The sequence below is a fragment of the Sorex fumeus genome, unplaced genomic scaffold (genome assembly GCF_029834395.1).
Source record: "Sorex fumeus unplaced genomic scaffold, SorFum_2.1 ptg000020l, whole genome shotgun sequence".
NCBI lineage: Eukaryota > Metazoa > Chordata > Mammalia > Eulipotyphla > Soricidae > Sorex > Sorex fumeus.
In genome coordinates this window covers 6,011,695-6,039,312 of record NW_026606077.1, presented here as the reverse complement: position 1 = coordinate 6,039,312, position 27,618 = coordinate 6,011,695, and the positions used below count along the sequence as shown (strand labels likewise).

The 27,618-nt window shown below is 57.6% G+C and overlaps 1 protein-coding gene across 1 annotated transcript in view; it reads right to left on the bottom strand.

Annotated features, from left to right (window-relative positions):
• The window catches only part of PALD1 (phosphatase domain containing paladin 1), a 53,038-nt gene extending 35,343 nt beyond the window's left edge, over positions 1–17,695 (bottom strand). Inside the window, exon 1 of the mRNA XM_056113453.1 lies at positions 17,557–17,695. The gene's annotated coding sequence lies outside the window, so the exon portion shown is untranslated. The remainder of the gene's footprint in view (positions 1–17,556) is intronic.
• Between the last annotated feature and the right edge of the window lie 9,923 nt (positions 17,696–27,618).

Sequence of the window (27,618 nt, the reverse complement as noted above, 5' to 3'; positions counted from 1 at the left end):
AGCGGAGAGCCAGGAGCAAGCATGGAGGGCCACCAGGTGTGACCCCAAATCTAACAAATAAATTCCATCTGACCCGTTCAGTATTATATATATTACTGAACGGGTCAGATGGGATTCAGTACTCAGGGCAAATAAGAAAGACGGGGTAATGGGGCCCAGGGAAACCGGAGGGTGTCCTCACCGCATCCCACACTGTGAGCCAGTGACCCGGCCAGAGTCCCCAACTCTTGCTGTGGGGACATGAGTCCTTCCTGGGCCTCTAGGGCCTCTAGGCAGCCCCAGCACAGAGGCGGCCACACAGACTTCACCTGGGGGACCCCCGTCCAGTCCAGCTCTCCGGACAGGACGTGAGCTGGGCCAGATGATGAGTAGGCCGACATTCCACATGGAGCCCCACCTGCCAGGCACCCCTGGGGTCATGGGAGCGGTGCATGCAAAGGCCAAGGAGGAAACGAGTGACCAGGGAAGGCAGGCTCACGGCAGCCCCGTGCAGGGAAATGACTTCATTTCACACTGTGTCCTCCATGCTTCCGGCCCTGGCAAGGCCAGGCCTTAACCCCAGGAGGCCCAGACTTCACAGGAACCGCATGCAGAGGGGCAGGACTCCGGCTTTCTGCTGGCATCCTCCACCCGCTATCCCCAGGTCACAGGAAACAGCTCAGAGACTGTCAACAGGCCAGACCCTTCCCTCCTACCCTGAGCTGCACAGAGGAAGGCGATGTGATATCAAGGCTAGGAACTCAAGGAAGACTTCCTGGAAGAGGAGCCTTGGAGGGTGAGCCACGTCTCAGAAAGGCAGAGGGAGATTGCTCAAAGGGCTCAGCATATGCTGGGCATACAAGTGGCCTTTTATTTTGTCTCCCCTTGGGGAAAAAAATTTTTTTATTTTTAAATTAAAAAAATTGGGGGGGGGGCTGGAGTGATAGCACAGCGGGTAGGACATTTGCCTTGCACGCGGCCCAACCCGGGTTCAATTCCCAGCATCCCATATGGTCCCCCGAGCACAGCCAGGAGTAATTCCTGAGTGCATGAGCCAGGAGTAACCCCTGTGCATCGCTGGGTGTGACCCAAAAATAAAATAAAATAAAATAAAATAAATAATTTTTTTCCTGGGGGCTGGAGCAATAGCACAGCGGGTAGGGCATTTGCCTTGCACGCGGCCCGACCCGGGTTCTATTCCCAGCATCCCATATGGTCCCCCAAGCACCGCCAGGAGTAATTCCTGAGTGCATGAACCAGGAGTAACCCCTGTGCATCAATGGGTGTGACCCAAAAAGAAAAAATAAAATAAAATAAAATAAAAAAATTTTTTCCCACACCCAGTGGTGCTCAGGGCTTACTCCTGGCCCTGTGCTCAGAGATCCTAGAGAGGCTGGGGGCACCATACAGGGCGTCAGGGATGGAGCCATGGTCAGCCCTGCCCAAGGCAAGCACCTCAGTCTCTGTACTATCTGTTAGCCCGAGGCCCAGGTTAGATCCAGCGGGAGCAGCACCCAGCACAGCAAGCAGGAGCCAGAGAGGGAAACCAGAAGTGAACAGCCCCGGGAGCAGAGGCAGAGCAACTGTGGGCCAGGACGCAGCGTAGCTGGGGGACCCTGGTGACTCTCCCCAGAAAGCAGGGTGCTGCTGTGTAGGCAGCATACGTTGCGTGGGGGGGGGGGGGGGGCACGGGATAAAGGCCTGGTAGCGACCTCCAATGCACAAACAAAGGGGGAATGTGGGGTCCCACCCCCCCAGCACCAACTATCATTCACGGACCAGGAAGTCCGCAGCCTCTCCCCGCCAAGCCCACTAAACCTGGTTTCTTCGTGGCAGAGAAGAGAAAGAAACTTACAGGGGTCCCAGGAATGACCACTGACCCACAAATCAAAGGGCATGACAAGGACACGGGCTGTCCCCTGCGGCTCCGCCCCAGCAGCTGCGTTTTTGTTTCTGGTTTGGGGACCACACCTGGCGATGCTCAGGGCTGACTCCTGCCTCTGCACTCAGGGATCACTGCTCCACGTGCTCCCTGAGCACCCTACGGGATGCTGCGGACGGAACCCGGGTCAGCCGCCGTGTGCAGGGCCAGCACCTCGTCCTCTGTCTCTCTCCACCCCTTCTCTGAAGCCATGCCCCCATACCCACACCCGGCACCCACAACAAAGTGCAACAATTGCCAATTCCCCGCTATGTCCTTTCTCCAAACAGTCCTGTGGGCCACATACCACGGCCGCACCCACACACACACACACACACACACGCACACACACAGAGGCAAGGCATAGCCTTAGATGACCCGGCCAAGGTGCAGGCTTCTCCCCGTCCAACAGGCAAAACGAAATCTAACCCGCAGGGCCTGAAACCTGCCAGCCTCGGCATTCCGGCCTTCGGGGCGGTTTCTGGCAGACCAAAGGCTCCATCTTCCCGAGCCTCCAGTGGCAAAGGGAAGGGCAGGACATAAACATGAGGGCACAGTAGGGGAAGAAAAATATTTTTAAGTTTCTCTCTTCCTGTTTATCTATCCTCTTGATCCCAAAGCTCCTGCTCGCTGTTTATTCAGGGAAAGTTCTGCCAAGTGTGACATCCTGCCGTTGGCCACATGAACCCGGCCTCCGCTGCCAGCCTTGGGCTAGGCACTGAGGCCCCCGTTACTACAGACCCTGCCTGGTCAGGTTCCCGCTCATCCAGGCTCTTCACAAGAGCCGGAGGTCAGGAAGGGGGGCCCCGGGCAGGGAGGAGGGGCCGCCGCCAGCTTCTCAGCCACACCAGCTGGCACCGGCCAACACCTTGCTCGGCTCTGCCCGGCCGCAGGAGGAATGAGGAGGATTCGAGGAAATGGCTCGAAGTCTGGGCCAAGCACTGCTGCACTGGGTCGGGACTGGGCACTCGGGCTGCCCAGTGGGTCAGATCTGCGGTGTGGCCTGGGCCAAGTGATGGTGCGTCTCTGAGCTTCTGCTCCTGTCCCTGTTAAGAGGGGCAGGGTGTGGTGGGGGCTAGCTGAGACAGCACAGGGGTTGTCTGAGTGAATGTGGAGCACTGTAGCCCCACTCTCTCAGGTCAGCGGATCCTGCCTCAGTCAGGAAATTCTGAAGTGCTGTTAGGGCTGGATGGATAGCATGGTGGGCAGGACGCTTGTCTTGCACACGGACGACCTGGGTTCTGTCCCCGGCATCACAAATGGTCCCCGAACCCCGCCAGGAGTGATCCCTGAGCACAGAGCCTGGGAGCAATGCTAAGTGTTGAAGTCAGCCAGATGACAAATGCTGTGTGACTGCCCGTATGTGAGGTCCCCAGAACAGGCAGACTCAGGGAGACCAAGCAGAAGGGTGGAGGCAGAGAGTAGCGGCTGAGTGCCTGCCCTGCACCCCAAGACCCTGTTTGCTCTCTCACACCAGCTATGATCCTTCGAGGAAGGAGGAGGGGATGGGAGGGACCCAGGGAGGGAGACAAGGAGGGAGGGAGGGAGGGAGGGAGGGAGGGAGGGAGGGAGGGAGGGAGAGAGGGAGGGAGGGAGGGGGGACGGACTAGAGAGAAAGAAAGGAGAAAGAGAGGGGCAGGAGTGATGGAACAGTGGGGATGGTGCTTGTCTTATATGAAGCCAACCTGGGTTCAATCCACGACACACCATATGGCCCCCCACACAATTACCAAAAGCAATTTCTGAGTCAAGAGCCAGGCGTTACTGAGCACCTTTGGGTGTGGGCCACCAAAAAAAGAGAAACAGGAAAATAAAGGTGAGAGCAAGTAAAAGAAAAAAAAAACAGAAAGAAGAAAAAGCGAGAAAAAGAAAGGAAAAGAGAGAGAGAGGAGAAAGGGGGAGAAAGTGAAAGTGCTGCCTGGGGCTGAGGGTAAGTTGCACTTAATGGACAATGTTTCCATCTGGGAGGATGAACATTGTCTGGAGATGTAAGTGGCAACTGTTAGGCAACAATGTGAACGTACTTAACTGCCACGGCTCTGTACCACTGAAAGATGCTAGGGGCCTCTGGGCACCATTTAAGCGCATTATCAGCCATGATTCAGAGACTCACAAATGAATCTCGAAGGAGAGCAGCACACCACAGAGATGCCTCCGGACCTCAAATATTTAAAAATTTCTGAATTCTAGGAGTGCGCGGCCACTTTCACAGCTGCGTGACACCTCATATTATTCATGCCTGCAATACAAGATAAATTATCTAGCATCTGCCTTAAGAGGCAGGCTGGGGTGGTGGTGGGAAGATTCAAAGTCGTCGTGGTGGGAAGGGGCTATGGTGGTGGGATTGGTGTTGAAAGGCACACAATTATTGTGAACAACTTTATGGAAAAATTTAAGAATTCAAAAATAAAGTAATGCGGAGTTCATTGCCTAGTTCAATCAGCTTAATCAGTGGCTGAATAAATAGCAATACCCCTACATTAAAAACCAAACAAATAAATAAATAAATAACCGTGCTCAGGGGCCAGGAAGTGGCTTAGCTGACTGCAGTTCGTGTCTTGCCAAAAAGCAGCTCTGGGTCCAATCCCTCGCACCACATGGTCCCCCAAGAATTACCAGGAGTGGTCTGGAGCGATAGCACAGCGGGTAGGGCGTTTGCCTTGCACACGGCCGACCTGGGTTCGATTCCCAGCATCCCATATGATCCCCTGAGCACCACCAGGGGTAATTCCTGAGTGCAGAGCCAGGAGTGACCCCTGTGCATTGCCAGGTGTGACCCAAAAAGCAAAAAAAAAAAAAGTATTACCAGGAGTGACTCGACCCCCAAAACCAGAGGAGCCCTCAGCACTGCTGAATGTCGCCCCAAGTCCAAGTTTCTTTGGGGCGCAGGGGGAAGTGTGCATTGGCTGGGAGCAGATGCTCAAACCCCAGTGCTCCACCCGTCCCCAGCATAAACCTGGCAGCTGTGCCACCTGCAGTTCTCAGCATTTCCAGCTGTGCTCAGCTCAGCGTCTATAAACAGGTGCCACAAAGTGGGTACGGCCCTAGCAAGCCGCCACTCAAGAGTGTGGGGGGCCAAGGAGAGTGATCTGGGGAGAAGGGGAATGTTTCTCACACCCCTAAGGGCCGGAGGTAAGTATCCAGCACCACATGGCCCCCGAGCACTGCAGGGAGCAACCCAGGTCACACCAGGGGAAGCCCCTATTTTTTAGCGGGGGCACACCTGGTTATGTGTCCAGGGATCACTCCTGGCGCTTCTCGAGGGACCATATACAGTGCTGTGGGTCAAACCTAGATCACCTGTGGACAAGGCATCATCCCTCCTGCCGCCAATTTTCCGAAGGAGAAAAGGCAGAGTCCTAAAAACTACAACTATGTGGCAACAGATACCAAATGCGGCCATGTTACTTTTCCCAAAAGTTGCAACACTTCGTGCAACCGAAACTCTTGAAGTTGCCTGATTTCCCCCAAGTTCTCACTGTTGATCAAGTTCTCCCCAGGGGCGGGAGCCATTATCCAGCAGGTAAGTCTCTTGCCTTTAATGCAGCAGACCTGGATGCCACCCCTGGTACTCTGAGGCCACTAGGAGTGACTGCTGAGTGCAGAGCCAGCAGTAGTCCTGAGCACTGCCCAGTGTGCCTTCCCAAACAAACAAACAAAAAGATAAAGACGCTCTACTGAGAGGCAGGAGAGGGTAGGGAGTTTGCCTTGCACGCAGCCAACCCGGGTTCGATTCCCAGCATCCCATAAGGTTCCCTGAGCATTGCCAGGGGTAATTCCTGAGTGCAGAGCCAGGAGTAAGCCCTATGCATCACCAGGTGTGACCCAAAAAGCCAAAAAAAAAAAAAAGACGCACTACTGAAACAGATGTTTGGCATTCAGGGCCCTACTGTGAGTCATCGGCCTTACCCACAAATCATCCACCCATCCCAGCATCATTTGGGGAGGCCAGGGATCTGTGACAGGGCATAAGACACCCAGCTCTGCTTGCCAGTCAGCATGGGTGATTTCCCTGCAGGCCTCACCCCAAACCCCCTCCACCAGCAAGCTGTCAGTGTCACTGGGCAGGGGTCGGTGTCCTGCTTTTGTGGCTTTCCATGGGTGCTTCACTGTCATGCAGAATGATCATGCGTGACGCACACTGACGCATGCCGACCCAGTTCACATTTATACACCTTTATATTTCCTTCAGGGACCCAGGATGTGGGCTCAGTGGCAGAGCACTGGCCTGACAGGTGGAGGACCTGAGTTCAATTCCCCAGCACCATAAAAAATTTAAAATTAAATCTTCTGAGAGAGCTAGTACAATGGGTAAGGTGATTGACCCACATGCAACTGACCTGGGTTCGATTCCCAGCACCCGATATGGTCCCCTGAGCTGGCCAGAAGTGATCCCCGAACACAGATCCAGGAGTAAGCTGTGAGTACAACCAGATGTGGTCCCAAAACCAAAACCATAAATAAAATGAAGGTAATCTTCTAATGAGAAAACGTAAACCATTTTACATCGTGGAGACAGAGTTTCTCTGGGGTTTTGGGAGGGTGCTGGGGACCAAACCCAGGGTTCCTCCCTCACTTTCCATGAGGACTGACAGTGGATTTTTTTCCCTTTGACACAGTGACACTGGCTACAATGTGTGTTAATTAAACCACAGTCAAGAGTGAGCCACAGGTGGTACATGCCAGTGTCACTGCACTAGAAGGAAGTTCAGAGTCTGAGATTCAGCTAGGCAGTAAAGACCCAAAATAAATAAATAAGAGGAAGTTCAGGGGGCAGGAAGACATCCAAGTGTAGAACACATGCCTACCACGTGCAAGGCCCCAACTTCGATCCCTGGCCCTGCGTGGTCCTCTGAGCACCTACGGAGGTAGCCCTGGGGATCCATTAAGTCTATCCCTAAGCATCAAAGGACATGGCCCTATTGGACTCCAAACAGCCCCATCCTGACAACCGCTGGACATGCGGACAGAGCCATGCCAACACGACTCCCAGTCCCCCCGATGTGTGGGATATGGTCCCTAAAAAAGGCCACCAAAAAGACACAGCACGGTTCCATCCATCAGAGCACACAAGCAGGTCTACAGGGACAGAGCCGATGAAGGGCCGGAGTGGGCAGGGCCCTGCACTGCACAAACACCGCTTCAAACTGATGGAAACATACAGTAGTCTGAGCATTCTAACACTTCCGAGTCACTGACTTTAAACAGGGGGTCTGTGTACATTCATATGAATTCTACCTCAATGGACTATTCCCAGGCCACACAGGAAGCCCCCCGCCCAGGCCTCTGTCCTCGACCTCCCCTGAGCTGTCCGTCAAGGGCTCAGAGAGCTGCTGAGATGAAGCCTGAAGAGCCAGCTCAAAGGACTGCAGTGCATAGCTGTGGTGGGGGTGGGTCTGTCCGTTTGTCTGTCTGTCTGGGGGTCATACCCAGCAGTGCTCAGGGGCTACTTGCCCGCTGAATGCTGGAGCGCCTATTTAGTATGCAAGAAACCTGGATTTGATCCCCACGTCCCCAGAACGTCCAAGTACAGTACCATGGTTAGCCACTACGGACCACAGACATGGCCCCAAACAAATAAAAAATGAACCCATCCGTCTCCAATCCGCCCCACGGAGGATAAAGGTGTCTGTCCAAGACACTGAGTGCCGCAAAGCCCTCTCTGGGCCGCAGGAAGAGCAAAGACACTGAACTGCTCGACCGTCAGCACCCCTGTGGGGAAGTGAGTCACTGGCCGGGAAAGACGCTGACCACAGCCATCGGAGCGGGATGCAGGAAACTCAGAGCATCACAGACCCTTCCTCAGGACGTGGCGGGTTCCCCCAACCCCACAGCAGAGACAAAACCAGCCTGAGTGCCCGGACCCACAGCCTGGACAGGGCAGCGGCACCATCACGGGGAGGGCTCACTTGTGCATCCCTCCGCAGACAGAAGGAAGCCCAGCTTGGGTGGAAGTGGGGTGCACCCAGACCCCTCAACTTGTGCACCACCCCTCAGAGAGGCAGGCCCCTCTGTGCCAGCGTCCCTCTACTCCTGACACCTGCTCTGAACGGAACACCCCCAGTCTCTCCTGAAGCCTCCCTGAGCCCCAGCCCTAAGCCCGGCTTCCCCCCACATCTCGGGGAGACAGTGCCCCAGAAAGGTGCTTGTTGCTGCCATGCGGGAGACGTGCCCGCCACCAAGGTGAAGGGAAAAGCTGGTCCCTGAGTCACCAGCCACGCCTGAGCCCCTGGGCATCCCCGCATCCAAGTCACACAAAGCTGATGGAGAAGGACCAGCAGGCAGAGGCTGCAGCCAGCACCAGCTCTGGGAAGGAGGGAAGGACAGACGCAGTAGAGAGGGGCCAGCAATGACACTCTAATGACATTCTTTCCTGAAAGTTGGGTACTTCTTTTTTGTTTGTTTTTTGCTGGTTTTTAGCCCATACTGGTGCTCTGGGCTTACTCCCAGCTCTGAGTTCAGGAGACCAGGGCTCAGGGGGCCCTTTGGGGTTCTAGGGATTGAACCCGGGTCAGCCGCGTGCAAGGCAAGCACATTACCCGCTGTCATATGTCTCTGGACCCGCACTTTTATTGTTGTTGTTACATTAGAAACATTTCCCAGAACCACACCATGAAATCATGTGAGAATTCAGAATGAGCTGAAGGCCTTCCACACGCTTCCACATCACTGGGCCAAGCACTGCTGCTACCCAGGGGAGCCGCCCGCCTCCGCCTTCTGCATGTCCACCCCTGGGGAAATGGAAGAAGACGAAAGTGACAGTGAGGCAAGCAGCAGCAGATGGGCCGGGACCAGGCGGGACAGGCACGGGAGGGCACTGAGTGCCACAGAGCCCAGAGCCCGGGGACACGTTTGCCAACCTGCCTGGGAGAGACCTTTGCCCAAACCCACCAGTTGGACACTTGGCATGGGTGAATATTTACAAATCAATGGGGAGCAGGGGTGGGGTGAGGGAGGGGAGCTGGAGAAATGGACAGTGCAGGAGGCTTTCGCCTGGCGTGTAGCTGACCCCAGTTTGTTCCCTGGCATCCGATATGGTCCCCCGAACTTGTCAGGAGTGATGTTGGAGCACAGACCCAGGAGTTACCACTGAGTGGCACTGGGTGTGACCCACAGCAATATACATACATATATGTGTGTGTGGGTATGAATACGGACATAAAACCCATACAAATATACATGTATATATACTTTTTTTTTTTTTTTGCTTTTTGGTTCACACCCGGCGATGCACAGGGGTTACTCCTGGCTCTGCACTCAGGAATCACTCCTGGCGGTGCTCAGAGGACAGTATGGGTCGCTGGGAATCAAACCTGGGTCGGCCGCATGCAAGGCAAACGCCCTCCCTGCTGTGTTATCGCTCCAGCCCCTAAATACGTTTTTTTGGTAAAGAATTGGGGGTGGCAGGGAACAAGCTAGTTCGGTGGCAAAGCACCTGCCTTGCAAAGTTGGAGGCCCCAAGTTCAGTCCCAGCATCACCTCCCTCGCGTCTGATCTGGCAGTCCTGCCACTTGGGATTCCTCAAACCACAACCATCATCACAGCCACGCTCGGGCCCCCAGGGGGCACACGGCACCAACAGCCAATGCAGGCGTCCTAGTGAACACATGCTGACACTCTGGCCAAGCGCGTGTGACCAACAGCCCCTCAAACAACAAAAGCAAGGGATGGGGGATAGAGAAAACACTTTTTGTGAGCCGGAGAGACAGTACAGCAGGTAAGGCGCTTTCCTTGCACGTGGCCGACCCGGGTTCAATCCCTGGCTCCCCACCTGGTCCCCTGAGCCACACCAGCAGTGATCCCCCAGAGCCAGGAGTAACCATGAGCACTACAAGGGGTGGCCGAAAAACAGAAGAAGAAAAAGAAATGAGCTTTTTGTTTCTCCTTTGGTCTTCCTCAGCAGTGCTCAGGAGCCCTGGGGCCGTCCCTGTGACTCCAGGCCCAGGGGTACAGGCCTGAAGAGCATGTTTGGGCCTGCAATGTGGGCGGGGCAGTGCGGCTCAGCCCAGCAGTGCTCGGCACCACCAGGGCACACCCGGCAGTGTTCAAGTCTACTTTTAGCTCTGAGCCTGGGGTTGCTCCTGGCAGTACTCAGGGGACCATGCAGTGCTAGGGAGCAAACTTGAGTCTCCTGCCTGCGAAAGCCCATGCTCAGTCCTTTCAGCTAGAGCTCTGGACCACCAATTTTTGTTCTGGTTTGTTTTGGGTGACACCCAGTGATGCCCCTGGCTCTGCACTCAGGAACTACTCCCTGGCGATGCTTGGGGGACCATATGGGATGCCAGGCATCGAACCCGGTGGCCGTGTGCAAGACAAGCAAACATCCTACCCACTGTGCTGTTACTCTGACCCCCAGATTCCCATTTTGTTTTAAACTTTAAGTTATAGAAGTTTCAGAAAATCATCACACCCATTTTGCAGATGAGGAAACTCAGCCCAAAGGGCAAGAGAGAGAGCACAGGGGGTAAGACACTGGCCTTATACGCTGCCGACCCCAGTTTGATCCCCAGCTCTACACATGGTCCCCGGAACATCATTACGAGTGAGCACCATCAGGTGTAACGCCCCCCTCCCCGGCCCCCGCAAAAAATGTTGCTTCAGTCAGGCTGCATACCTCCAACCTGACTGGAGCCAGTGGAGGAGAGAGCAGCAGGCGGGCCGCGGCCAGGCAGGGCACTAGACCCTTCTCTCGGACATCGGAAAACCAGAGCTTCCCAACAGGCCTCCAGGGAGCCTGCCACAGGCTTCGTCGGGATGGGCAGCCTTGGGGGTCAGAGACTGGGCACCCAGGAGAAAGGGTCAACCAAAAACCACTGGATAGGGAGGCAGATGAAAAGGGGCGTTGTCAGAGCCAGGTGGAATGAGGTCCCTCCCGAGCAGGACCCTGGGGAACAGGGGTGACAGCACCAACCTTGGGGACCCAGGAAGAAGCACTTAGTCACTACTGAGCTGCAGTCAAAGGGGACACATCCACTGGCGACTTTGTGACCAGCGGGAAAGGAGTTGACTCCTCCAGGGGGCCCACAGATTCAGGAAAAGTAAAAGGAAACGGGAGTTTCCCCCTCTGATTTCTGAACAGAAACCCCCAAAGCCTGGAGAGAACCAGGAAGTCTGCCGGCTGGCAAGGTGCGAGGTCACCTAAGGACACCCACCTTTCTCCCATACCCCCCCCCAGCGGGCCTGGGCCAGGAAGCGGGGCCATAAACTGCCCATTGGCACCACACCCCCTTCTGGCATTTCCGATGAGAGCCGCAGGGCTGGCTGACACACGTAGGCCCTAGGCACGCAGGTGAACGGCCTCCCCAACCTCACTAGGCAGAGTCCCCAGCAACCCCCAGCAGGGTCACCCCTGGGAAATGAAGCCAGTCCGTCCCTCCATTACAGGAGCTGAAAAAAAGACACCTTCTGGTCCGGGGCGACCTCTTCACCACTCACTCCTTAGGAAAGGATTCTCCTGAGGGGGACCTGCTGCCCCACAGGCTGAGAACAAAGACAGGCAAGAACTCAAAGAGCAGCTGGAAGCGCCAGGAACAGCCTGGACAGAGCAGGCTGGAGGGGCAGGAGCGACAGCAGTGTGGAGGGCATTTGCCTTGCACGTGGCTGACCCAGGTTCAATCCCCAGAATCCCACATGCCGTCCACCCCCACCCCTCCCCAGCACCGCCAGGAGTTAATTCCTGAGTGCAGAGCCAGGAGTAACCACTAAGCATCCCCAGGTGTGACCCAAAAAACCAAAACCAAAACAAGCAGTCTGGAGTCCCAGGCTCTACAAACCCCCCCCCCCAAAAAAGAAATAAATGGGAACAGAGAGACAGAGAGATAGTACAAGGGTTAAGGAGTTTGCCTGGCACACAGTCAACCCAGGGTCTATCCCCTAAGGTCCCCCTGAGTCTCCCTAGGAGTGATCCTTAAACACAGAGCCAGAAGCAAGCCCAGAGCAGCATTGGGCAGGGCCTCCAAGCTGAAAAAAGAAAAGTCGCCCCAGGAAAATCCAGGCAGCACAGACAATGGCGCACTGAGAACGAGTCTCTTAAAAGCAGAGTGAGGGGCCCCGATTTCTTGAACCTTCATGTGTATGTACCCAGGACTCCCAGGACCCCAGCCGGGATGGACAGGAGGTCCGAGACTCTCTCCATAAGCCGGGAATGCCATGCCCGACGCCCCAGATCCGTGGACTCAGCCAGATCCCACACCTCCATGGGGGTCCTTCTGCCCGGGAAGCCCATTCTTGCAAACTCCCGGTCCCCCCCAGAGCCCCACCCCTCCAGGCCCACTTCAGAGGGCACCGGGGCTCATGTGGAATGTACACGTGGGTGTGGGACCCAAGCAAGTCTGTGGTTACCTGTACCTCCTACTGAACCCAGGGCCACGGAAGGCCCGGGACGAAATCCACATGCCTCGAGTGCCTTCAGATCACGAGGCCCGCCCTGCGCCCACACCACCTCCCTCTGCCAGGGAATGCCAAGCAGGGTGCCAACTGCTTCCCAAACACATGGGCACTCGCACACCCCACCTTCCATCCTCGCCACAGCCCTCTAAGGAGAGACTGCTCAGCCACATAACTCCGGGACAGAAAGCCAGGGGACCCGCCAGAGGCACGGAGCTAGTGAAGGAAGCCAGAGCTGCGATTCAGTTTCTAGTCGTGGGGGTAGGGGGGCTTTGCAGTGCGTTGGTTTGGTGGCCACAGCGCTAGGTAACCTCCTGGTGGTGCTCAAGGAACCAGACGGTGTCAAGAACAGAACCTGTGCCGTCTGCATGTAAAACATGTGCTAAGGGGCTGGAGAGATAGCACAGCGGGTAGGGCATTTGCCTTGCACGCGGCCGACCCGGGTTCGACTCCCAGTATCCCCCCATATCCCATAGGGTCCCCTGAGCACCGCCAGGAGTAACTCCTGAGTGCAGAGCCGGGAGTAACCCCTGTGCATCGCCAGGTGTGACCCAAAACGCAAAAAAAAAAAAAAAAAGAAAGAAAAACAAAAACGTGCTCGGCCCAAGGAGTGAGCTCTGCAGCCCCTGGCAGAGCGACTTTGGCAGGGGTGGGGTGAGGTGGTGTTGGGGGGTTGGTTTTATTTTGTTTGTTTGGGGGTTGGGTTCATAGCCGGCAGTGCTCAAATCTTGCTCCTGGCAAGGCTCAGAGAACCATATGCAGTTCCAGGGATGGAACCAGGGTCCACTGCGTGCCAGGCCTATGTCCTGCCCTCTGTCCTCCCTCTCTGGCTCCAGCAGGATGCTCTTCTTCATTTTGCAGGTCCATAGGCAAGAGCTGGGCAAGGGAGCAGTTGTCAAAAGCTGCTCTGAGCAAAAGAGGAACTCGGAGACCCCAGGGCCAGGCTTCCGGGCCTGCTGGCTCCCGGGGCTCTGCCAGGACCCGAGGCCAGGAGGCAAGCGACCTCCCAGCCCAGCCTGCAGTGTCCAGGCCCAGCCCTGCTGAGTGCGGGACACATGAAAGGCCCCTCGGCAAGTGCCTGGGCTTGGCAGGGAAGAAACGCTGCCCAGGGGGGAAGCAGAGCCATGATTTGGGGCTATTCTTAGCAAACCACTGGCTCCCCTCCCAGAGGCCCTCCAGCAGCCGGCCTGGCCTCCAATGCCCGCCACTCCCACCCTGTGTGTGGAGGCCCCTGGAGACCAAGGAGTGACTAGTGAGTGGCGGGAGAGGACAAAGAGCCCCCCACCTCTCAAACTGGAGGTGCCCGCTTGGCTGTCGAGGCAGCTGCAGAGCTGGAGAGCTGGACATGGGACAGCCCCCCCCCGGAGGAGCCAAGGCAGCTGGCCCTGCGGACCTCACACTTAACCCCCATGACACTCCATCGCGCCCAAAATTCCTAGCCCTGGTCTTTTATTTATTTTTTGTTGTTTTTTGCTTTTTGGGTCACACCCAGCAATGCACAGGGGTCACTCCTGGCCCTCTGCACTCAGGAATTACTCCTGGCAGTGTTCAGGGGACCCTATGGGATGCTGGGAATCGAACCCGGGTCGACCACGTGCAAGGCAAACGCCCTACCCGCTGTGTTATCACTCCAGCCCCACCTAGCCCTGTTTTAAAGATGAACTTCAGGAGCAGGCGGATTGCTCAGGGGTCGGAGAGCGAGGGGAAGGCTCAAGGCACCAGATTCGCACCTGGCTTCTCAGACTCGATCCCCGGCACCCAATATGGTCCAAAGCACGGCCAGGGGTCACTTCTGAGCAGAGTCAGGAAAAGGCCCTGGGCACCAGGACAAAAGAAAATGGCCCAGTGGCCAGAGTAATGGCACAGCAGGGAAGTTGTCTGCCTTGCACGAAGCTGACCCAGGTTCAATCCCCTGTACTCCATAAGGTCCCTTTGCACCACCTGGAGTGATTCCTGAGCACAGAGCCAGGAGAAATCCCTGAGCATCACTGCATGGGGCACCAAAACAACAACCAGAAGTACTTCTTGTTCTAAGGCCCAGGATTCGGGATGAGGAATAATGGTCATGTCAAGACCCCACTGTCACACTGTCCAGAGTGTTGAAAGCAGGTAAAGGGATCTACATGATAAGCTCTCAGTATCTATATTACAAACCACAATGCCCAAAAGGAGAGAAAGGAGAGAGAGAGAGAGAGAGAGAGAGAGAGAGAGAGAGAGAGAGAGAGAGAGAGAAGTGCCTGCCATAGAGGCAGGCTGGGGGGAGGATATGGTGGGGCGGAGGGAACCTGGGGACACTGGTGCTGGGAAATGTGCACTGGTGGAGGGACGGGTGTTGGAACACTATATGACTGGAACCCGATCGTGAACAGCTTTGTAAGGGTCTATCTCACAGTGATTCAATTTAAAAAAGAAATCTGCAGGAGGAGATTGCTGGAAAGTTACTGCCGGGTTCCTGTTCTAAACATATGCTGCTGTAGATCTCTTGCAAGCTGCAAATAAAAGAGTTGTAACACTGAAAAAAAAAAAAAAAGGACCCCACTATCCAACAGCTCCTTCTCTAACCCCGGGCTGGGACCTGCCAGAAAGAATGCACCCCAGTAACTCCCTTCCTCACTGAGGAAGCTCTGGAGACCCCAAGATTCCAGGTGGCAGGGAGGGTGCGGTCAGAGGGTTCATCTCTGAGGAAGTAACAGGACCCTGGGCCCCGAGGTCTTCACCTCCAGAGTAGGAGAAATGAAGGGCTGCACCCTCCTGCAAGCAGGAGAGCCCCTTGGATGCCCGAGGATCAGGAGAGCGAGCGGTGGGTCCCTCAGACGCACACAGCACCCCGCACACTTGGGGGCACTGCACTCAGGTGACCTGACTCCATGAAGTGGCCTGTGTCCCCCCAGACCCGCCCACTCCATCCACTTCATGGCCTCTCAGGTACACAGCCACATCCTAGGGACTCCAGGTCTCGGTCCCGTGAGAACCATTTCCCATCTGTGTTTAGACCTCAGGGGGCCCATGTCTGACCACAGCCACGTGTTCCCCATCTGTGTGGGAATATCAGACCCGGGGACGGTGTGGCTGTCTCGGGGGTGACCCGAGTTGGGGTCCCCATAGACAGGCTCCTATGTGGCTGTGGGTTTCCTCTGTCTGTCTGCCCATGGCTATAACCACTTCCTCTTGGCTGGAACTGTGGGTATGCCCACCAGTGGGCGTGTCTGCCCACACCCGCCTCCCCCTCAGCGCCTGGATGGCAAACTGCGAGACACCTGATCAACAGGTGGGGGTATCCACCACTCACAGAGCTGGCCAAGGGCTGAGAATTGAGCTCAGCACTGCCCACCACGCCCAGGGCGGCTCCAGGCCTGAGCACTGGGCCACCTCCACAAAGTGTGCCAGACAAGTGAAGCTCGTGGAGGTGGCAGAGGACAGGCAGAGTCCCCACCACCTCAGAGTCACAGAGCAGAGCTCAGGACTGCCCCAGGTATCACCCACCTCTGATCACCCTGTTCTGTCTCACACGTGCACCATCAATACCCAGGCCCAGCAAAGGGGACAGCGCCCGCTGCGCAGACAGGAAACGGTCAGGCCCGTGGCCTCCAGCCTCCCAAATTCCCCCCAACCCCCAGTGACAGGCTCTCCGGAAAGGAAGTAACAGCTTCCTCCGAAAGGCTGAAAGGAGCCCCCAAACCTCAGGAGTCCTGGGGCCACCGGAAGAGGTCTATGATCTGCCTGACCCAGACAGATGGGTTCCTCCCAAAATACAGCAGCTGGAACAAGCACACGCACGCACACACACACGCACACACACACACATGAGGGTCTCAGCCCATGATACTGAGTGATCCTGGGAGGAAACGTTTTATTTTATTTTTTCCTTTTTTGGGTCACACCCAGCGATGCACAGGGGTTACTCCTGGCTCTGTACTCTGGTAATACCTCAGGAATTACCCCTGGCGATGCTCAGGGGACCATAAATATGGGATGCTGGGAACCGAACCCGGGTCGGCCGCATGCAAGGCAAATGCCCTACCTGCTGTGCTATTGCTCCAGCCCCTGAGAGGAAACGTTTTAAACACAGTCACTGAAGAACTGGGTCTGCAACCCTAGCAAAGGAAGCCTCTGTCTGGCAAAGCGTCTCCTCCTAGCATCTGTGCCACTACTGCCAAGCAGTTCAGGACTCACCCACAAACTTTCTGGGTGCATATGTCTGGTCTTTACCACTGGGACAGCTACCTTAGGAGAGAACCCTCCCACCAAGGTCCAGTGCCTGGCTTTGAAGAGGTGTTTGTCCCCTGGTTGAGAGCCAAGGCATGGCTGGACGCTGGAAGCTATGTGAAGGCAGGACTTCTGCTTCCACCTCTGACTCCCCAAAGCTAGGAAAATGGCTCATCGGGGGCAGAGACATAGTACGGGGGTTAAGATGCATGTGGCTGACCCGGGTCTGATCCCCGGCATCTCATGAGTCCTTCGAGTCAGCCCCATAGGAGTGATCCCTGAGCACTGAGCCAGGAGTAAGCCCTGACCAAGGCCGGCTGTAGCCCACAGAACAGAACAAAAAAAAAAAAAATGGTTCAACCGCCCTGGCCATTTTAAAGACTGAGCTGCCGGCGTGGGAGGCGGTGGCCCAGAGGGCCAGCTAGTGGGCATGCTTTGCATCCGGCGGCCCCTTAGGTCCCAGACAGACAGGTGGGGAGCGACCGCCCCCCACCCCCACCCCCACCCACGCACCAGGAGCAGCCGCTGAGTACACCCCATGCAGCCCAAATCAACAAACACCCCAAATAAGCGCGCGCAGGGGGTGGGGGAGCCTCCTGCCTCCCACCAGTTTGCTTTCTGATGGGTCACTGCCCCTCGAAGCTGGAAGGGAGTTTCCCCCGGGGGTCTCCAACCTAGCGCGGGAGGGAACCGGCGCGCGCACGAAGTTTGCGCACGCTGGGATCTCCGCGCTCCTCCGCCACCGACGGATCGGATCGATCCAGGGGCCTCAATCCCGGAGGGGCCCCCCGTGCGCTGAAGCGGCGCCTCCGACCCCCTCCAGCTTCCAGGAAGCCGCGCCCCAGGCCCGGCCACGAAGAAGGGGCAGTGGCCAGTGCGGCGTCCTGCAGCCCGAGGGACACCGAGCCACGGGCGACCACCCGCGCCTGCAGGCGTGCGTCCCGCTCCTCTCCCGGGTACCACCGCCGCGGCCCAGGACCTCTCCTCCGGGAGCGGACGTGGGTGGGCGGTGGGCGCGCGCGGCGGGGACCCCGGTCCCGCCCTCCCCTCGCCGGCCCCGGTACCTGGCCGCCCCTCGCTCCGAGGGGCATCCGCGCTCCTCCCGACTCCGCGGCCCGTCCGGGGGCCGGGCAGGCGGCGCCGCGAGGCCACGGCAGCAGGAGCCCGCGCCCGCCGCGCCCCGCGTCCCCCACCCGAGGGGCGGACCCCGCCGGGCCGCCAATCACCGCGCCAGGGCCCGCCCGGCCCGCCCGAGCCCCGGCCCGGGCCGCTCTGGGGGGCGGGGGGCTCGGGTTTAAAGGCACACGCACTCACCCCAGCCGCGCCCCGGTGGGCACCCCCGATCCCGAGCGGCGGCGCGGGGAGGGACGGGCTGGCCCCACCTTCCCCGGCTCGTTTCCGCCCTCCGCGAGGAGGAAAACTCGGGGGCGGGGGAGACCGCCTGGGAAGCCAGTTCCTCTTCCCTGGTCCGGAGCCTTCTGGAAGCCACCCAAACCCTGCAGCCAGCCTCCGGCACGGGAGAAGGGAGTCCAGCGCCGCCCACGCCCGCCCCCGGCCCCGGCTCCCTGGCCCCTGCGCCTTTTAAATCAGCCCGGCCTGGCCCCGGCGGGACCCGAACCTGCACCCGGGCTCAGGTTGCAAGAAGCCGCTGCTCCACCTGGCCTGCAGGGCTTCCGCTGGGCCCCGGGCAGGGCTGCGTGCGTGCGTGGGCAGACTGGGCCCCGCGCGCCCCCAAAGCGCTTCTCAGCCGCGGGAGGCGAACAGTAGCAAGTTCGTTGGAAAGGGGACGGATCCCCCGCTCCCTTGGCCCTGGGTAATGCGCTCACGCCCTGTGCCCGCACCTTGGCAGAGCTGGGCTGGCCCCCGGGGGTGGCCCCTGAACCACATGGCTCGCTCCCCGGCACCACGCACGTGCGGATATCCAGGGCCCCCCGCCACGGCGGCTTCCTCGCTTGGCTGAGTTTGGTGAGTCATTTCCTTCCACTCTGGGGAAATCCTTCCTCACCTGTTACCGCCTGCCCGCAGGCAGGGCTGCAGGGGGAGTGAGCAGCCTCTTCTCTGTCCAGAGTGGGCGAGCACCCTCCCCACATACCCCTCCTGATCCCCAAGAACAATGACAAGAGGCCTTCAGGGTGTCCCTGGATGAGGAAACAGCCCAGAACAGCAGGTTCTTCCTCCTGCACCCAACACTGCCGAGGAAGGACAGGGCCCACAGTCTTGGGTGGCACTGGACACAGGCTCTATCCACTGGCCGTCTCATCTGGACTTGAAGATGTCTCGGGACAGGCCACAGACCCCAGCCAGACCAGCACCCCACCTGTCCTGAACATCACCCATCCATCACCAGCACCCTGGGGTCCCTCTAACAGCAAGTCCTGCATTTCCGGCTGTCTGCAGGCCCAGGGCTTGGGTCCCCTGTCAAACATAAATACCTTCAAGGGACTCCTTCAGTGGCACAGCAATGGCTTTCCAAGCCTGCAACCTCAAGTCTCAAGTTCAACACCCAGCACTGCTCCAAGGCTCCACAACCACAACCAAGTGTTTAAGTTACAGCAATGACAAAAGGCCCAGAGAAAAAGAGAGAAAAAGAGTTTGGGGCTGGAGCACATGCCTTGCATGCAAGAGGTCTGGGTTCCATCCCACCCTGCATGATCCCCCAGACACCACCGGAAGTCTGCGAGTGATCCCCACGCAGGGAGCTGGAGGTGGTTCCCAAGTGCCACCAGGTGTGATCGAAAAATAATAACAAGGGACCAAACAGCCGAGAGATAGTCAGAGGGTAGGATGCTTGTCTTTCACGTAGCCAACCCAGGTCAGTCCTCAGCACCACGAATGGTTCCCTGAGCACTGCCACGAGTGACCCCTGAGCAGAGTGCCAGGAGTAAGCTCTGAGCACTGCCAAATGTGGTCCAGACCCTCCCCTCCAAAGAAAAAAAAAAAAGAGCAGCTGGAGCGATAGCACAGCGGGTAGGGCGTTTGCCTTGCACGCAGCCAACATGGCCAACCCAGGTTCGATTCTCAGCATCCCATATGGTCCCCTGAGCACCACCAGGAGTAATTCCTGAGTGCATGAGCCAGGAGTGACCCCTGAGCATCGCTGGTTGTGACCCAAAAAGGAAAAAAAAAAAACAAAGAAAAAAAAAGGAAGGGGAATACATTTATTTCCCCCCTTCTTGATTTAAACGCTCTGGTTTACAAAGTTGTTCATGATCATTTGTTACAGGCATTCAATATTCCAACACCAACCCCAGCACCCCTGGAAGGGGAATACACTGAAAAGAATGAAAGAATGCCTTACAGAAGCCCCCGAAAACAGGATCCATGAATCTAGAGGGTTCAGTACCAGCCTCTCTCCCCGTACCCACACCAGTGCCACATTGCCACCCCACATCCCCAACACCCAAGCACCTGAGACACCACCTTCTCTTCTCAAGAATGACAGGGCCTTGGGGCTGGAGCGATAGCACAGCGGGTAGGGCGTTTGCCTTGCAAGCGGTCAACCGGGTTCAATTCCCAGCATCCCATATGGTCCCTGAGCACCGCCAGGCGTGACTCCAGAGTGCAGAGCCAGAAGTAACCCCTGTGCATTGCTGGGTGTGACCCTCCCCCCGCCCCCCAAAAAAAGGCAAAAAAAAAAAGAATGTCAGGGCCTGGTACCCAGATGTGTGTGTGGTGTGTGTGAGCTCGTGTTTGCTGAGAACATCAGAGTGTGTGTGCGAGTCGGCAAGGGGGACGGTGTGTGTCTGAGTGGCACACACAACCAGCCACAGCACCACACCAGGGGAGCAGCCACCAACGCTCCCAAAACCCCCACTGTGCACTTCCAGAATCATGACCCAAGTCTGTCCTTTGCCTTCTCCGCCAGAGCAAGCAACGCTGGTGTTCTTGGGCAAGAACCCCAAGTTCAGAAGCAGAGGGAAGCCCCAAGCCCTTCCGGGACACTCAGGCTGAAAATCAGTATCCAACAGGCACACATGAGGCAAAGATGCAGGTTCAAGGCAGTACAAAAGGTAATTTGAAGGGCTGGGGAGGTTTTTCAGTGTGGGGGGCATTTGCCTTGCATGCGGTCGACCTAGGTTCAATCCCCAGCATCCCATGTGGTCCCCTGAACCACCAGGAGCAATTTCTGAGCCAGCGGTAAACTCTGAGCATTGCCAGGTATAGCACAAAAATTAAAAACAAAAAATTAAAATTAAATTAGAAAAAAGAAGATTCTTGACCCCAGGATCAAAAAAGCCAAGAAACAGGCCTAGTGTTCTTCTCTGCTCCTCGCTCTGTGCCAAGCCACACACAGGCCTAGGGACCCTACGTCCAAGCAATTGACATAAGGACGGGAACCCGGCCTGGCCTTGCTCTGATGGCCATAGAGCTGCCGTGGACATGGGTCCACGTAGTCCCTCCTGAGAGGGTGTCTGGGAGTCAGTCTCTCCCAAGCCACATGACCTCTGACCTGCCGCCTACTTCCTGCTGCCCCTCCACTCCACTGCTCCGCCTCCGATCCAGTCCCCTCTTCATGAGGTGCCTGGAGTTCAATTCAGGGCTTGAAGACACAGGCCGGAGCCCTAGTACAGCAGGTATAGTGCCTGTTCTGTATGCCAAGCATGAACCCAGGGCACAGAGCCAGGATTAAGTCCTGAGCACCACCAGATGTGACCCCAAAACAAAACAAAACAAAAGCCACACCACCAAAGAATTACCTTCCTCCGAGGGGCATCCCAGACTCCATGAGGTCAGAAACCCCATGCCTTCACACCCTGCAGCCCTCCCTAGCCCACCCACTTAGTGCCCCTTGTTGAACTCTCAGCTGGTAGGGTATACCTGCTCAGGAATCCAGGCCCTGACTCCCAACCAGCCAGCAAGTGTCGCAACATCTGCCCTAGCGAAAAGATGAAGGGTAGGGTGGGGAGGTGACTCAGAAGGCTGAGCTCAGGCTTTGCATGCAGGAGCTCTGGGTTTCATCCCGGAACCGCACGGCCCCCGAAACAACCCTGTCCTGAGCACTGTGCTGGGTGTAGGCCCTGAGTATTACCAGGTGTGTCCCCAAAACAAAAACTTCAAGGCGGCTGGAGAGAGAGGCAAAGAAAGGGTAGAGCTCTTGCCTTGCACACTGCTGATCCAAGTTCGAATCCCAGCATCCCATAGCGTCCCCCAAGCACCACCAGGAGTATAATTTCTGAGTGCAAAGCCAGGAGTAACCCCTGAGCATCTCGGGGAGTGACCCCAAAACTAAAGAAAAGAAAACACTTCAAGGGGCACCGCCTGATCCTGGGTGCAAGGAGGGTGCGGAGGTGAGCAAGACCTCCGCCAGCGGCCCTCAGTGCTCACAGACTGAGCACTGCAGAGAGAGGTCTGGGGTAGGCACAGCCAGGGAGTGGGGAGGGGTGTGCAGCACTGTGACATGCCTGATGTCCCCACGGCCTGTCCGGGTGATCTGCTTCCTGCTCCGGCAGCAGAGAGACACAGCAGACAGACCTGAGCACTCACTGTTCGTGCCTCCTCTCAAGCAAGGCGCTCACCCCTGGGAGCCCTCCTCCGAGATAAAGGAGATAAAGGAAGAAGGAAAGGAAGGAATGTCAAACTCTCGACAAGCAGGTGTGGGGGGAGGGGGCATGAGGGGAGGGCAGGGACACCGAGCAGGATGCGTCTCTTCAGGTCCCCTCCGCTGGGCTGGCTCCATGGGCCATGTGGGTGCAGGGCTGTGCCTCCCCTCCCCCACCCCAGGGGCTCCATCCCAGGCCTCAAAACAACAACAACAAAAAAAGGGGGGGGCTGGAGCGATAGCACAGTGGGTAGGGCGTTTGCCTTGCACGCGGCCGACCGGGGTTCGATTCCCAGCTTCCCATATGGTCCCCTGAGCACCGCCAGGAGTAACTCCTGAGTGCAGAGCCAGGAGGAACCCCATGTGCATTGCCGGGTGTGACCCAAAAAGCAAAAAAAAAAAAAAAAAAAAAAAGTCCTCTGTGTGTGTATGAGTTTTTTGCGTCCATGGTATGTGTGTGGTGTGTTTGTGTGTATATATACTGTGTGTGTTGTATGTATGTCTGGTGTGATATGTGTTGTGCGTGTCTGTGTATATATGTGTGGTGTGTATGTGTTGGGTGTAGTATGATGTGTGTGTATGCATATGTGTGTGGTGTGTGTGTCTGTGTGCGCTTGCAGGGAAGGGTAGGCCACTAGCCTGCCTAGAGGCTATTCCTGACTCAGGGCGTCACCCTTGGTACCAGAGATGGAATCTGGGTCCGCAGGAAACGCAGCACCTTGACCGGGAGGGGGGGGGCCTTCTGGGCGCCCTCCAGGGGCCCCTTCCTCTGGGCTCCCCTTCTCAGGGCCTCCACACTCCTTCCGGAGCCCCACTACCCACTGTCCTGCTGTCACCACCGGCCACCGCAGAATCTCAGCCCGCCCCCCTTCCTGGGAACCAGCGAGTGGGGGAGGGGCCGCGGGGGTGTCGGCGCCCCCCAGCCCCTCCATCCCTGGTCCCTGAACAGGCGGCTGGGCTGCCGTCCCTCCCCTCTTTCCCTTCCTCGCCTTTTAAATCACCCAGATCCGTCGCCCCCAGTCTCCAGGCAACCCCACTCTGGCGCGCGAGGGTGTTTCTCTGCGACCCGCGCTGGGGAGGATGCGGCTGGGAGCTGGGGGCAGGGCAGGGGCCGGCGGGCAGGGGGCGGGAAGGTCCAGGCGGCCTCTTCCGGACCACGGGGAGCTCAGGCCCCCCAGGAGCACAGCGCCCTCCCCAGGCAGCCGCGCACCGGGCGCGCCTGCTGGCCTGGAACATTCCAGGAGGGGCCCCGCAGCGTGAGAAAGTGGAACCGGTCAGTGCCTGGGAAAGGTCACTCGGTCCAGGCCCAGCCTCCTGAGTCCCGGTCTCGGTGTCAGCACTCGCAGGCCCTGTGATTCCCTGCCAGCCCCCCTCCCCCACTCACCCTCTGCAGCCTCGGTAGTGATAGAGGAAGGCTTTGATGAGGGCTGGAAGGGGCTGCCCACTCTTGGCGCAGGGTCCAGCCAAACGAGAAACAGACAGACAGACAGACAGACGCTTCCGGCGCCGGCAGCCCACTTATAGCACAGTGGCCTGGAGCTGTTCGGCCAAGCACAGATCCTGCCGGGCTGGTGAGGTCAGCGGTGGTGAGAGACTGTGCGAGAGAAGACTGGCAGCTTAAACTAGGGAGCACTGTGCAGCCGCTTCCTTGTTCTCTGCTTTGGGAGGGCTTTGGGGTCACACCTGCTGGAGCTTAGGGATCCTTCCTGGCCGTCCTGGGGGCCTTTGCAAAGCCAGAGTTTTGGGTGGGCTCCGTGCAAGGCAAGCGTCTTGACCCCTGCACTCTCTCCACAGTGGCTGCCACGGGAGACCACAGGCCCCTTGCTCAGCCGTCTCTGTGTCCCAGCAGTGGAGGGGCGTGGGGGGGCAGGGGAGGCTTATGAGCACTGTCCCTCTGCAAAGCAAACTCCCAGGCAGGAAAACACATTCACACAAAGAGAGCCAGGAAGAAGCTTCGTTTGCTTGGAAGGCCCATTCAGGGACGCCCGCCCCCAACCACCTCACACAGGCATTCACTGTCCTGGCATTGGGGTAAAATGCGGGCCAAGTCTGGGCATTTGTTCCTGCCCCCCAGCCCTCCCCCGGCCCACATGTTGGTATTGCCAGGGGGACGGGCTCCAGACAGATTCCCTGGATTCTCTCCAACCCTCTGAAGGCAAAATGTCCAGTGTTGGAGCCTGGGACAGCCGCGTGGGTGCTTCTAAAGGCAGGTCATGGAGTGTCTGTGTTTGGGAAGGGCACAAGTCCCCCGCCTCCTCCCCCCCCTTCGCGTCCCTTCCTGGAGACTCCAAGGCCCCTTCTGCATGCACAGGTCTGTCTGCCTCTAGCACCTCACCCTTGTGCCATGACACTGCTCCCTCCAATGCCCCCTCCCAGGCCCCCAATGCCAACGCCTCATCGGAGGGTACCCGAAGCTGGGACAGAAGATGCAGAGGGCTCGTGTGCATGCCCTGCGTGCAAGACGGGTTCGGTTCCCAGCTCTGCTTCGTCACCAGAGCACTTCCAGGTGTGGCTCAAAAATTTCAGCAGGCATGTGATGTGATTTGCAGGATAATCTACATGTTAGTTTGTAGCTTAAGATGACCATGTAATAAATGTAAATTTTGCTGCATTTTTTTTTCTTTTTGGGTCATCCCTGGCGATGCTCAGGGGTTCCTCCTGGCTCTGCACTCAGGAATTACTCCTGGCGGTGCTCAGGGGACCATAGGGGATGCTGGGAATCGAACCCGGGTTGGCCGTGTGCAAGGCAAATGCCCTAACCGCTGTGCTATCGCTCCAGCCCCTGCAAAATAAAATTTTATTAGACAAACATACAGGGACTCAGATAGTGCAGCAGATTAAGCACCTGTCTTGCTCTCAGCTGAGCTGGGTTCTATCCCCAGCACTTTCACAGGGCTCCCCCAGACACCCCCAGAAATGATCCCTGAGCACAAAGCCAGGAGTAAACCCTGAACACCACTGGATGTGACCTCAAAACAAAACAAAAACAAGCAAACACAAAACACAACAAGAGTGTTGGAAGCCAGGCTGGGGATGTCCTGGGGTGGCACTGTGGTGGAGAGCTGGGGCCCTGTGTGATCCCTGACACCGCCCCCCAGGCCAAGCGCAGTCCTGCCATTTGGGACACATCATACGAAGTGCTTGCGGGCACCAGTGCCAAAGAGACCCGCCCCCCCAGTAAACAACAAAACCAAGTACAGGCAGCGCCTCTCATCACAAAAATAACAACAGGGAGAGATGGGTGGGCACAGACACCGACAGCACACAGGCCTTGAGTGTAGAAGGCATGGGTGCTCGATGGGGGCCCCCCAACAAGGAGAGGGTGCTGGCCGGGCCTAGAGGATGCCCAGCCACCCAGGGTCCTGTCTAGTACAGAGCCTGGGCATGGAGAGAGGGCAGCTGGCCTTGACTGCTGCCAGGGCTCCCTCATACAGCGAAGGGAGAGGAACAATCGCAGAGAGTCTCAGACCCGAACCCGGGTCAGCTGCGTGCAAGGCAGAGTGAGGCCTCACTTGCCTGTTCCGCAGGGACCAAGCACTGAGATGAGAATTCACAGGGGGGCTCAGTTTTAGTTCATTTACTCACTCGGTGTCTCCGTGTTCCACCATAAGATTCCTTTTTTTGTTCTTTTTTTTTTTTGGAGGGGGGGTTTGAGCCACAGCCAGCAGAGCTCAAGGCTTACTCCTGGCTCTGCACTCAGGAATTACTCCTAGCAGGACTTGGGGGGCCATATGGGGTGCCGCGAATCAAAACCGGCTTGGCCATCGCAAGGCAAACATCCTACCCGCTGTACTACCGCTCCAATCCCTTATTCATTTTTTTTTCCTTTTTGGGTCACATCCAGCGATGCACAGCGGTTACTCCTGGCTCATGCACTCAGGAATTACTCCCGGCGGTGTTCGGGGGACCATATGGGATGCTGGGAATCGAACCCAACTCGGCCGCGTGCAAGGCAAACACCCTACCTGCTATGCTATCGCTCAAGCTCCCCCTATTCGTTATTTTTGTAGGGGCTACTCTGCCAGTTCTGGGATTGGCCAGGGCTACCCCCAGTGGCCAGCTCAAATAAGGAGCATTTCTTCCATGCTCTTTCATAAGAAGCAGGGAAGGGGGAAATGCAGCCCCCACCAGGACCCTGACTCCCGAGCTCAGCTGCCTCCCCGCCAGGCTTAGCTGCCCCGAGCACGGGCAAGAGCGAAGCATCCACCCGCCCTCTGTGCTGCCCCATGTAGCCAGCAGGCTCTGCTCGGGAAAACTGGGTGCCCCCATCCACTTCTTACATCCCTTGCAGCCACATCCCACTCCCGACCCTCTGGAAGGCAGGGCCTGAGCCAAGCGAGCGGTGTAAGAAATTTAGAGGGGAGGCGCCAGGCAAGAGAAAGCAAATTGGCGTCCAGAAACCCACGTCCTGATCCACTTCCTGCCTCATCCTGACTACACAGCGCCTGGAAGGGCACCTCCTTGAGCTTCAGTCTCCTCGTCCCTTTGGAGTGTTTTGTTTGCTTGTTTGCTTTTTGGGCCATGCCCTGCGATGCACAGGGGTTACTCCTGGCTTTGCACTCAGGAATTCCTCCTGGCGGTGCTCCGGGGACCATATGGGATGCTGGGAATCGAACCCGGGTTGGCCGCGTGCAAGGCGAACGCCCTACCCGCTGCACTAACACTCAAGGAGTGTTTTGTTTCTTTGTTTTGTTCTGTTTTGGAGGCCTCACTAGCAGTGCTCAGGACTTACTCAAGGATCACTCCAGGCATGCTCTGGGGATCTTGTAGTGCTGGAGATCGAACCCGGGTCAGTGTACAGGGCAAGTGCCCTACCCCTTGTCCCTTCGCCTCATCTCCTGGTCTGCAGAATGGGATCAGTCCGCCCCCCTGGGTGCCATCAGAGTGAGGCCCCAGAAGATCAGTGTGGGACGGCTCTCGGTGGGAACGCCCCCCAGGACCCTGCCTCTCCTGGGTGCTGACTGAGGCTGAGGCCAGAGGTCACAGCCGCGGGGCCCTCCCTCGCCTCGGCAGCAGCCCCCCTTGCTTCTACAGTGAGTGAACACATCGGGCCGCAGAGAGGTGGAGGAGCGGCGGGCGACACGGAGCTTGGAGCTCCGGGCTGGATGAGGGGCTGGCGGACCTGACTACCTCCCCTCCCCCACATCCCGAGACCACCAGAGCACAGTCCCTCCTCTCCTCCTTCCTGTCTTGGAGAGCACAGTCCCTCCTCTCCTCCTTCCTGTCGTGGGGGCATCGGCACCTTCCCACTCGTGGGAAATGCTACCTCGCTGCCCCTCAGCATCACAGTGGGACAGGCTGGTGGGAACCTCCAAGACTGAGGGGGTGGGGGGTCTCGGGCTGTTGTTCTCCCTCCAGACCCCACACACTCGGGGGGCTGGAGCCAAGAGCAAACGCTCCTTCCTTTCCCACTCGGCAGGCTCCGTCTCCCTGGGAAGTGGGTCTCGGCCTGACTTCACACCCAGCTGACGCCTGAGTCTCTGGGCCTGTGGACAAGAGCCCTTGTGAGGCCCCCCGCCGCCGCCCACTTTCTTGCCTCTGAGGGGGGTGCAGTGCGGAGCTGGGCAGGATTCTGAGAGGGGCCCAC